The sequence below is a fragment of the Kogia breviceps genome, chromosome 5 (assembly GCF_026419965.1).
Source record: "Kogia breviceps isolate mKogBre1 chromosome 5, mKogBre1 haplotype 1, whole genome shotgun sequence".
Taxonomy (NCBI): Eukaryota; Metazoa; Chordata; class Mammalia; order Artiodactyla; family Physeteridae; genus Kogia; species Kogia breviceps.
The window spans coordinates 134,926,457-134,938,581 of NC_081314.1; the positions used below are offsets into that span (position 1 = coordinate 134,926,457).

The following is a 12,125-nucleotide window of genomic DNA, read 5'->3' on the forward strand; positions in this document are numbered from 1 at the left end:
AACAGGAAAATACATAGCAATAATTACCTTAAATGTAAATGGATTAAATGCTCAACCAAAAGACATAGACTGGCGGAATGGAGACAAAAATAAGACCCGTATATATGCTGTCTCCAAGAGACCCACTTCAAAACTAGGGACACATACAGACTGAATGTGAGGGGATGGAAAAAGATATTCCATGCAAATGGAAATCAAAAGAAAGCTGGAGTAGCAATTCTCATATCAGACAAAATAGACTCTAAAATAAAGAACATTACAAGAGACAAGGAAGGACACTCCATAATGATCCAGGGATCAATCCAAGAAGAATATATAACGATTGTAAATATTTATGTACCCAACATAGAAGCACCCACAAAAGGCAAATGCTAACAGCCATAAAAGGGGAAATCAACAGTAACACAATAATAGAAAGGGACTTTAACCAATTGAAAGATCATCCAAAATGAAAATAAATAAGAAACCCAAGCTTTAAATAACACATTAAAGAAGATGGAGTTAATTGATATTTATAGGACATTCGATCCATAAACAACAGAATACACTTTCTTCTCAAGTGCTCGTGGAACATTCTCCAGGATAGATCATATCTTGGGTTACAAATCAAGCCTTGGTATATTTAAGAAAATTGAAGTGTTATCAAATATCTTTTCTGACCACAATGCTCTTAGACTAGTATCAGTTAGAGGAAAAACACCGTAAAAAATACAAACACATGGAGGCTAAACATTACACTACTAAATGACCAAGAGATCACTGAAGATTTCAAAGAGGAAATCAAAAAACACCTAGAAACAAATGACCATGAAAACACAAACCGAGACCAATGGGACGCAGCAAAAGCAGTTCTAAGAGGGAAGTCTATAGCAGTACAATCCTACCTCAAGAAACAAGAAACATCTCAAATAAATAACCTAACCTTACACTGAAAGCAATAAGAGAAAAGAACAAAAAAACTCTAAAGTTAGTAGAAGGAAAGAAAGCAAAAATATCAGATGAGAAATAAATGAAAAAGAAATGAAAGAAATGATACCAAAGATCAATAAAACTAAAAGCTGTTTCTTTGAGAAGATGAACAAAATTAAGAAACCATTAGCCAGATTCAGTAAGAAAAATAGGGAGAAGACTCAAATCAATAGAATTAGAAATGAAAAAGGAGAAGTAACAACTGACACGGCTGAAATACAAAGGATCATGAGAGATTACTACAAGCAACTATATGCCAATCAAATGGACAACCTGGAAGAAATGGAAAAATTCTTAGAAATGCATAACCTTCCGAGACTGAATCAGGAAGAAATAGAAAATATAAACGGACCAATCACAAGCAATGAAATTGAGACTGTGATTAAAAATATTCCAACAAACAAAAGCCCAGGACCAGATGGCTTCACAGGCAAATTCTATCAAACATTTAGAGAAGAGCTAAACCTATCCTTCTCAAACTCTTCCAAAATATAGCAGAAAGAGGAACACTCCCAAACTCATTCTACAAGGCCACCATCACCCTGATATCACCAGACAAAGATGTCACATTAAAAGAAAACTACAGGCAAATATCACCCACAAACATAGATGCAAAAATCCTCAACAAAATACTAGCAAACAGAATCCAACAGCACAGTAAAAGGATCATATCCCATGATCAAGTGGGGATTACCCAGGAAAGCAAGGATCCTTCAATATATGCAAATCAATCAATGTGGTACACCATATTCACAAATTGAAGGAGAAAAACCATATGATTCTCTTAACAGATGCAGGAAAAGCTTTTGATGAAATTCAATACCAATTTATGATAAAAACTCTCCAGAAAGTAGGCACAGAGGCACATTACCTCAACATAATAAAGGCCATATATGACAAACCCACAGCCAGCGCATCATTCTCAATGATGAAAACTGAAACCATTTCCAATAAGATCAGGAGCAGGACAAGGATGTCCACTCTCACCATTATTATTCAACATAGTTTTGGAAGTTTTAGCCACAGCAATGAGACAAAAAGGAAATAAAAGTAATCCAAATCGGAAAAGAAGAAGTAAGGCTGTCACTGTATGTAGCTGACATGATACTATACATAGAGAATCCTAAAGATGCTACCAGAAAACTCCTAGAGCTAATCAATGAATTTGGTAAAGTAGCAGGATACAAAATTAATGCACAGAAGTCTCTTGTATTCCTATACACTAATGAGGAAAAATCTGAAAGAAAAATTAATGAAACATTCCCATTTATCACTGCAACATAAAGAACAAAATAGCCTGAAATAAGCCTACCTAAGGAGACAAAAGACCTGTATGCAGAAAACTATAAGACACTGATGAAAGAAATTAAAGATGATACAAACAGATGGAGAGATATACCATGTTCTTGGATTGGAAGAATCAACATTGTGAAAATGACTATACTACCCAAAGCAATCTACATATTCAATGGAATCCCTATCAAACTACCCATGGCATTTTTCACAGAGCTAGAACAAAAAATATCACAATTTGTTTGGAAACACAAAAGACCCTGAAGAGCCAAAGCAATCTTGAGAAAGAAAAACAGAACTGGAAGAATCAGGCTCCCGGACTTCGGACTCTACTACAAAGCTACAGTAATGAAGAGAGTATGGTACTGACACAAAAACAGAAGTATAGATCAATGGAACAGTATAGAAAGCCCAGAGATGAACACACGCACATATGGTCACCTTATCTTTCACAAAGGAGGCAAGATACAAAATGGAGAAAAGAAAGCCTCTTCAATAAATGGTGCTGGGAAAACTGGACAGCTACAAGTAAAAGAATGAAATTAGTACCCTCCCTAACATCATACACAATGATAAACTCAAAATGGACTAAAACTTAAATGTAAGGCCAGACACTATAAAACTCTTACAGGGAAACTTAGGCAGAACACTCTATGACATAAATTACAGCAAGTTCCTTTTTGACTTACCTCCTAGAGAAATGGCAATAAAAACAAAAATAAACAAATGGGACCTAATGAAACTTAAAAGCTTTTGTACAGCAAAGGAGAACATAAACAAGATGAAACGACAACTCTCATAATGGGAGAAAGTATTTGCAAATGAAACAACTGACAAAGGATTAGTCTCCAAAATTTACAAGCAGCTCATTCAGCTCAATATCAAGAAAACAAACAACCCAATACAAAAATGGGCAGAATAGCTAAATAGACATTTCTCCAAAGAAGATACACAGATTTCCAACAAACACATGAAAGGATGCTCAGCATCACTAATCATTAGAGAAATGCAAATCAAAACTGCAATGAGGTATCACCTCACACCAGTCAGAATGGCCATCATCAAAAAATCTAGAAACAATAAATGTTGGAAAGGGGTGTACAAAAGGGTACCCTCTTGCCCTGTTTGTGGATATTTAAATTGATGCAACCTCTATGGAGAACATTATGGAGGTTCCTTAAAAAACTAAAAATAGAACTACCATAAGACCTAGCAATCCCACTACTGGGTGTATTCTCTGAGAAAACCATAATTCAAAAACAGTGATGGGCTTCCCTGGTGGCGCAGTGGTTGAGAATCCGCCTGCCGATGCAGGAGACACGGGTTCGTGCCCTGGTCCGGGAAGATCCCACATGCCGCGGAGCAACTAAGCCCGTGAGCCATGGCCGCTAGGCCTGCGCGTCCGGAGCCTGGGCTCCGCAACGGGAGAGGCCACAGCAGTGAGAGGCCCGCATACCGCAAAAAAAAAAAAAAAAAAAAAAAAAAAAACAGTGATGTACTACAATGTTTATTGTAGGTCTATTTACAATAGCCAAGACATGGAAGCAACTGAGATGTCCATTGACAGATGAATGGACAAAGAAGATGTGGCCCTTATATACAATGGAATATTACTCAGCCATAAAAAGGAACAAAATTGAGTTATTTATAGTGAAGTGGATGGACATAGGGTTTGTCATACAGTGTGAAGTAAGTCAGAAAGAGAAAAACAAATACCATATGCTAACACATATATATGGAATCTAAGAAAAAGAAAATGATTCTGAAGAACCTAGAGACAGGACAGGAATAAAGATACAGACATAGAGAATGGACTTGAGGACATGTGGAGGAGGAAGGATAAGCTGGGACGAAGTGAGAGAGTGGCATTGACATATATACACTACCAAATGTAAAATAGATAGCTAGTGGGAAGCTGCCACATAGCAAAGGGAGATCAGCTCGGTGGTTTGTGACCACCTAGAGGGGTGGGATAGGGAGGGTGGGAGGCAGACACAAGAGGGAGGGTATATGGGGATATATGTATATGTATAGCTGATTCACTTTGTTATAAAGAAGAAACTAACACACCATTGTAAAGCAGTTATACTCCAGTAAAGATGTTTAAAAAATAAAAACAAAAAAAAACAAAACAAAAAAACAAGTAAGACATAAGGATGTAATGTACAGCACAGACAAAATAGTCAGTATTATATAATCACCTTATGTGGAGTATAATTTATAAAAATATTAAATCACTATGTTGTACACCTGAAACTAATATAATACTTAACTATACTTCACTAAAATAAAAAATTTTAAAAAGGAAAACAATAGATACGTGTATATGTATAGCTGAGTAACTTTTCTGTACACCTGAAAATATCACAACATTGTTAATCAACTATACTCCAAAATTAAAAAAAAAAAGAAATATAAATGAATGAAAGACAGACACAAAAGTGTACAAAATATATGGTGCATCTACAATTTTTTTAAAATAACAAACTAATCTATGGAGTTTGAAGTCATAATATTGGTTACTACTAGTGAAAGCATGATGGCTGGGAGGGGAGCATGAGAGAGGTTTCTGGGGTTCTTACAATGATCTTGATTTGGGTGACATTTAAATGCATATGTTCAGTTTGTAAAGTTCAAATTCCACCCTTATTTGTGCACTTTTCTGTACGTATGTCATAATCTCACTTAAAAATTTAGGCAAAAAAGCAACTTGACAAAATCCAACCAAGTAAGACAAGATTCAAAATAAAGAACTCAGTAATGGGGTATCTAAGGAGAGAAAGTCTTAGTTCCCACTGAATCTACTTAGATACAGAACTAAGGCTAAACTACCATTAAAAAACAGAAATGTATCAACTGCAAAAATCTAAATTTATATAGTAAAATACAGTTTCTATTATTCTATCACACAAAAACACCTAGATAGGTCTTCACTAGATTTAGATGGCATTATATATTTGGGGCAATCTGACTTCAAGTATAGGCTACATGGTGTAATTTTTTTAATATATTTTATTTTTTTACAGTAGGTCCTTTGTGGTTATCTATTTTAAATATAGCAGTGTGTACATGTCAGCACTTGTATTATTATTATTTGAAAGATCTCCATGTGAGCAAAGGCTGAGCTAGTATCACTGACCACAGCTTCTCATTTTTTAGTACTTAGTAGCTGCTTGATAAACAATTTATTGAATAAACGTTAATGTTTGTCATATATTTTTGCAGTTTTTATTGTTTGCTTTTAAATTCTATTTTGTTGACTTTTGCTACATATCTCTATCTCTAACTACATATATTTTGACATAATCAGTTTTTTCCCTATGATATTTCACTGTCATGTACTTTTAGTCCTCTTTATTCCCAAAAGTATAAGCATATTTGAGGCCTATTTTATTCTAGTACTTTTGTAGTTTTATTTATTAACATTAAGTTTTCCAATCCATGAACTTCATGAGATTAGTGAAATAGGGTCTTGGTTTACATTTTTCCAACCACTTTTATTGACTAGTCTATCTTTTATATATAAGGTCACAATTATATTATACTAAATTCCTATGCATACTGGATCTATTTAAGAATTCTATAATAACTTCCACTAATCTGTTACTTAGGCAATCTTTCTTATAATTTTGATTTTCTTTACTTTGAATACATAACACAATCATATGGTCCAAAACTCAGAAGACACCAAAGGGTATACAGGAAAATGTTTTTCCTATCCTGTTACCCATTACCTTACCAATCAAGTCTTATAAGCAAACAACTGGGGCCCTGACCAGTCTTTTTGAAAAAATAGTATATTATAGGGATTGTTATGCATCTTACCTTGTCTAAAGCTTAACGATAAATCCTACTATGTCACTACAAAGGAGCTTCTTCAATTGTTTTATTGCATGAATGGAACATAATATATTCAGTCTCCTATTGATGGATGCTAGTTTTTTTCCAAACTTTTGCTGCTACAAAAAATGCTGGAATCCATAACCTTGTAACAAACTTCTTTTTGCATGTGTGAGTATATGTGAAGCATATTTCTAGAAGGGTGATTACTAGGTCAAAGTGTAAATGCATTTGTATTTCTAGCAGACATTGACAAATGGCCCTCCATAGAGGTTGCTCTAACTTTTATGTAGTAGTTGCTATATTTTGTAGTAATTGTTTGGTAGTAGTTTTGTTTTGTAGTTGTTTATTCTATCAATAATGGATAAAACTGTCTACCTCCATCTTCTCACACACATGCTGCGTCTGTTATTTGGTAGCATTGTATTTTTACCTAGGTTACTTTTAAATACCATTACATAACTAAATAGCAGATTTTTTTTTTTTAATTCAGAGATTTATGGGCTATGAGACATTTCTACTTAATGAAACATTCAAGACATAAGAAATCTTTTGAATTTTAATTTTAATTTAAGTATGCATTCATTTTAGTATCTGTAGTTGTTTATCTTGTCTACTTCTAGTATGATTGACAGATATAAAGATTAAATATGGACTGTCCATTGCTTAATTAATACTATCTAATACACATCTATTTCTCACACGTCTAATACATTCTTTCTGACAATGCCTTGAATGTTTGAAATTTTGTGAGTTTCAACTCTAAAATTTAGATGTTTTAGTAAATTAGAGTGCAATACCAAAGAGAAAATGAAGAAAAAAGGTTATAAATCAAAGATCTTCCCAAATTGTCTGATTTTTATCTCTAAAGGTACTTTTATCTCATGAGCAGAATATGGGAAGTGTCATGTAGGAAAAAAGTAAACCAACAAGTCTTCAAATAAATCCTACTCAGGACAAATAATAATTTGGCTTATGGTTTTAGTAATTATTATCGAATTGCAACAAGAAAAACATGGAATGTATGGTCAAGTCACAACCAGTTCAGAAATGATTCCCTCTGACATGAAATATTTCTAGTCCATTTTAAGATGTGTAATTATATTTTTAAAAATTCTACCTAACAAAACATTGGTAGCATACCATTTTCTAAAGAGAGACTTATCCTAAATACTTCTATCAGAATATACTTAGCCTGCTCAATAGATTAGAATTCACTTTGAGGATTTATTTTCACTTTTAGAAAACTACTTCATTTTGTATTATTTTACTTTGGTTTCCAGACATATCATACTCCTGAAAAGAGTGAAGTCCAACATTAAGGCATTGTCAGTACTGTACTCCCTCTGAAGGCTCTAAGGGAGAATCCTCCCCGGCCTCGTCTAGTCTCTGGTGGCTCCAGGCCTTCCCTGGCTTGTGGCTGCATCACTCCCGTCTCTGCCTTCATCTTCACATGGCCTACTTCTTTCCAAGTAAGGCTCTTTCTGTCTCTCCCCTGTGTGTCTCTTATATGGACATTTGTCATTGGATTTAGAGCCCATTTGGAAAATCCAATATAAATCTCATTTCAAGACCTTTAATTATATATGTAAATACCCTTTTTCCAAAAAAATTTAAAAGTCACATTTAAAGATTCTGGGGCTTAGAATGTGAACATATTTTGCGGGGAGGGCACCTTCAACCCAACTGCACTCCTATTTTGATTTCTATCACTATAGTTAAGTTTTGCCTGTTCTAGAACTTTATAAAAATGGAATAATACTTATACCCATCTCTGTGTCTGGCTTCTTTCACTGTTTTCTTTTTAAAAAAGAAATCTGCACAGAAGAGGCTTCTGGAACATCTCTACAGTTAATCTGGTCCCCTGTAAGACCAGAAGGACCTGAACAGAGCAGTGATGACTCCATTTGTCCATGGATGATAAAATCTGGCAACTTCTGCAGAGCACTTGCCAGTCCAGCCTTCCCATCTAGCACATCTTAGAGCAAAATCCTACATTTGCTTTAGGGATTTTAACTTGAGATTTATCAGTTCTAGGAGAATTGGTATATAGGAATTGAATTCACTCCCACTTAACTGTCGTATAAGAGTGCCTCCGAAGGAATCAATTGAGGTGTAGCCTTTCTTTGAATAATAATATCCTCAAAATCACAAATATAAAGAGGCTCTGTCATAGCTCTAGATTCAGCCCTTTTCATTTACCTGAGATTCATTGTAATGCATTTGTTTCCTCCTCTTTAATGGATGGATATTGATTCCCTAAAATTTAAATTTTGTTTCAAATACATATTTATGATATCATTGTCTGCATTCAAGCAGGCGATTTAAAGATGATCTATAAGGATAACCATGCAAATCCATTGCTCAAGTGAATTCTGCCAAGATATTTCTCATTAATCTTGTGAACATTGCAGGTGCGTTTATTAATACAGAGGACTTTGTGTTAGAATGCCATGATCCTTTATGACATATTAAGGCATTTTTAAGTTGCTCTTATCATTGAAAGCCTCTCTTTTTCAAAATTATTGGATAACTCTAGGTTGTTAAGCAACATAAAGTTATTTAGGGGTGCAAGGAAGAGGAGGAGGGGTTATTAATCTTATGCAAACACCTAGCTAATTTTCAAAGGATCCAAGTACCACCACAAATGAGAGGATCCATGGACTATCTGGGGGGAAGATAATTTCCTGTGTATTTAATTGACCCTCTGTTACTTTTCTCTTGACAGATATAGCCCACTAATGGAATTTGCCTAGTGCCACCATTATTAGAATTGTCAGTGTGACATTTGATTAATCTAGTCTATTTTGACTTGGAACACAAGCCATGTATTTATTCGAACAACATAATTAATTACTATTCCCTCTTTTTGTTTTCAATATATTTAACATTTCCATCTTTAGCCTATATGTGCATTATACCTTTCCAGTAGGTCAGGTCCATTCCGTGGGTTCTGTCTATGAGATACCACAGACTGGTAGAACATCAGAAACTTGAATCAATTTTGTTACCGGTTTCATTTAAATTTTAATTGGATTTCTTTGGTGATTTCTAGCGCTAGGAGTTGAGTGCAGGGTTTTATGACTCCCTTCGCTTTAGGGTTCCTCACTTTGTTTCTCATTTTCCATAGGCTCCTAAGAGAAACCACTTCTTAAACACTACTGTTTTTTTTCAGCAAAGTTTCCCAGTCTGCGATAATACTGTATAGTTTTATTCATTCACTCATTCAGTCTTTTGTTAGGTCATTCAGTCATCTAACAAATAATTAAAGGTAATAATAGTACAGTAGGGAATAAAAGATACAAAGTCCCTGCCTACTTGAGCTTACATTTTAGTGAAGGGAGTAGAAGCCAAATCAAGCCAAAGCGTATAATTGTGATGAATGCCATGGAGTGAAATGTAGCAGGATGAGGAACTTGGAGGGGTGAGTTATGAGGAAGAGTAATTGTTTTATTATGTAAAGGTGGTCAAGATGGGCTTTGTGAAATGATGGCATTTGAGTAGACATCTGAAAACAATGAGGGAGAAAGCTGTGTAGATATCTTGGAGAAGAGCGGTCCAGGCAGAGGGTGAGGAAGCCCAGAAGTCTTGGAGGGGGAACAAGCCTAGTGTGGAGCCTGAGGAGGCCATTGAGCACAAGTGGGATGGGTTAGAGATAACTCAGATAGTTGGTGCAAGTCAGATCACGTGGGGCCTTGTAGACCACTGAAAAATACTAGGTTTTACTTTGGGTGAATTAGAAAGCCACTGGAAGTGACCATGTTAAACTTAACCTGAGCCTTGTGCTCCTGGAAATCAGCAACAGTTCAAGAAATAATTTCTATTTATAATATTTTTCTATAAAAAAAGGGGTAGCACTAGGAAAAGAGGTTTTATTTTGTAAGCAATCATCTGTGACCTCAGACATTCTCTGGTTAATATTTTAGTAAGCTCACAGATGATTTTTCCAAGATCACAAGATCATGTGTGAGGGGTGGTACATGTTGAGATCTAAATTGGCATAAAGCTGCATACTTTGTCTAGTTCTGATTTTGTTTTTTAATATGGTGTACCAATTTTGTGACTGTAATCATGTGAAAGTCCAGGTGAAATGAAAAATTATGTTTGACCCCCAGATCAAAGAATTTATGTTAAAATAAAGTGTGAATAAAAATCTCATATCAAATGTCAAGCTTTTACATGAGAATGGTTTTCTCCAAGAACACATAAAAGTCAATGAAATCCCTCTTCTTTTGTATCCTGGGAAATGGCTTACTGCAAAGAATGGCTTACTTCCCCTCATGACTAAGATAAGACTTGGGGATGATGTCCTTGTTTACTTAGGGAAAGGCCAGATACTGACCCTCCCCATTCTTATTCCTTGTCTCATAAATGATTTGCTGAACTATTTGTCCCCTCTGACCAATTGGAACAAAATGCCTGTTGACCAAACTTTAAAGTTTCTCTCTTCATCACATGGTCCTGACTGGACTCACCTGTAAGGCAAAACAAACGTAGCAATTCAGAACAATCTCTTCTTAATGACCTCTCCTGAAAATTGCTCACAAGGAAAGACATCTCCCACTCAGCTGTCCCATCAAACTATCTGCTTATCCCACTCTCTCAGGCCTGCCTCTTTCTTGCCTGATTTATTCCTCTTCATAAAATAAAAGCCCCTTTCTGCTTGACTTTGATTTATTTGTAGACCTCATGGTCTGGGATTTCTTCCTGTTGCAATAGCCCCCTCCCTCTATAGAAGTATCCCCCTGCCTTTAGTGCAATTGTCTTTTTGAAAACTTTTTCCTTAAGTCCAGATTTGTTTTTTATTTGATAGAGGTTTTGAGCAGAGGAGGGACATGGACAGTGGTGGTTTATGAATAAAGGCTCAACATGGGTGCTGAGTAGAGGAAAGTATATAGATATGTATAGAGGCACAAGGGAGCTAGTGGGGAGATTACTATTTATTTGCACGCCAAGGAATTTTGCGAGGTTAATTATAAAACCTCCAGTGTTTGCTAAGAATTTGTCCTGCCTACAGGCTATGTTTGGTGCTCAAAAATTAAATTTTTGTGAAGCTCATAGATAAATGAAGATTGCTGGGTGGAGCAGGCAAGCTGAGTGACATGCTCACATAAGTCTCCTTTTGCCATATTTGAGATTGATGTTTTCAGTGGGAAGGTGCAGGGAATGATGTAAGTTAAGATGTACAAAATGATGAATGTCCACCTTAGAAGAGTCATCTTATTCACCATTTTTTTTACTCAACAAATGTTTAGTAGATACCTCTTTTACAGATTCCACGTTCTAGGAAACTGCAGTCAAGAAAGACCCACACTTCGGGGAGATATGTATTCTAGTTAGGGGATATGGATTCTAAATAACTAGTCAGTTTTAAAGAGGTGCAGATCGTGGTAGGAAGGAAGTAAACAGAGTTATAGAATTATAGCTGAGGAAGATGGGGACCAAATTTAAATTGGTTGGTCTGAGGAGACCTCTCTGAGTAGGTGACCCTGGAGCTGAGAAGCAGCTGGAATAGTTAGTGCGAAAGTCTTGAGAGGCCAACAATTGAATACAGTCCAGGTATCAGACGTAGGTCATTGTGGGGATCTGGAAGAAAGTGTGATGTGAGCTCTGGTCTAACAGAGGAGCTGGGTCCAGATCCTGTGAGACCTTGTAAGACATGGTAAAGAGGTGAAATTTTATTCTAAGTGAGATGGAAAGCCAGAAAAATCTGTGAGACACTGATGCTGAAGGCTCTTCTTCCTACTAGAATTTTTCCAGGAGCAGAGAGGGTAAAAAATGGGATGGGGGAGTATTTCTTGGTACCAACAACTGGGGAAAGAATACTGCTTTACACAAATGGAATAGTTACTTCAGTGAGTGTTATAACTCCTGTTGAATTCCAGCCTAGGCCTATCAGATTCAGTTCTACACAAATATGGGGGATAGATGGAGAAGGAAAGGGAAAGGTTGGGGGAGAGAAAATGAGAAGAGAAGGGAGAGGGAACAATTTAAATAGCATGGTTCAGGTAATTCAATAAGAT

The 12,125-nt window shown here is 35.8% G+C and overlaps 1 protein-coding gene across 8 annotated transcripts in view; it reads right to left on the reverse strand.

Annotated features, from left to right (window-relative positions):
- Positions 1-12,125, reverse strand: part of GRIK1 (glutamate ionotropic receptor kainate type subunit 1) — a 398,102-nt gene that overhangs the window by 243,398 nt on the left and 142,579 nt on the right. The window lies entirely within an intron of this gene.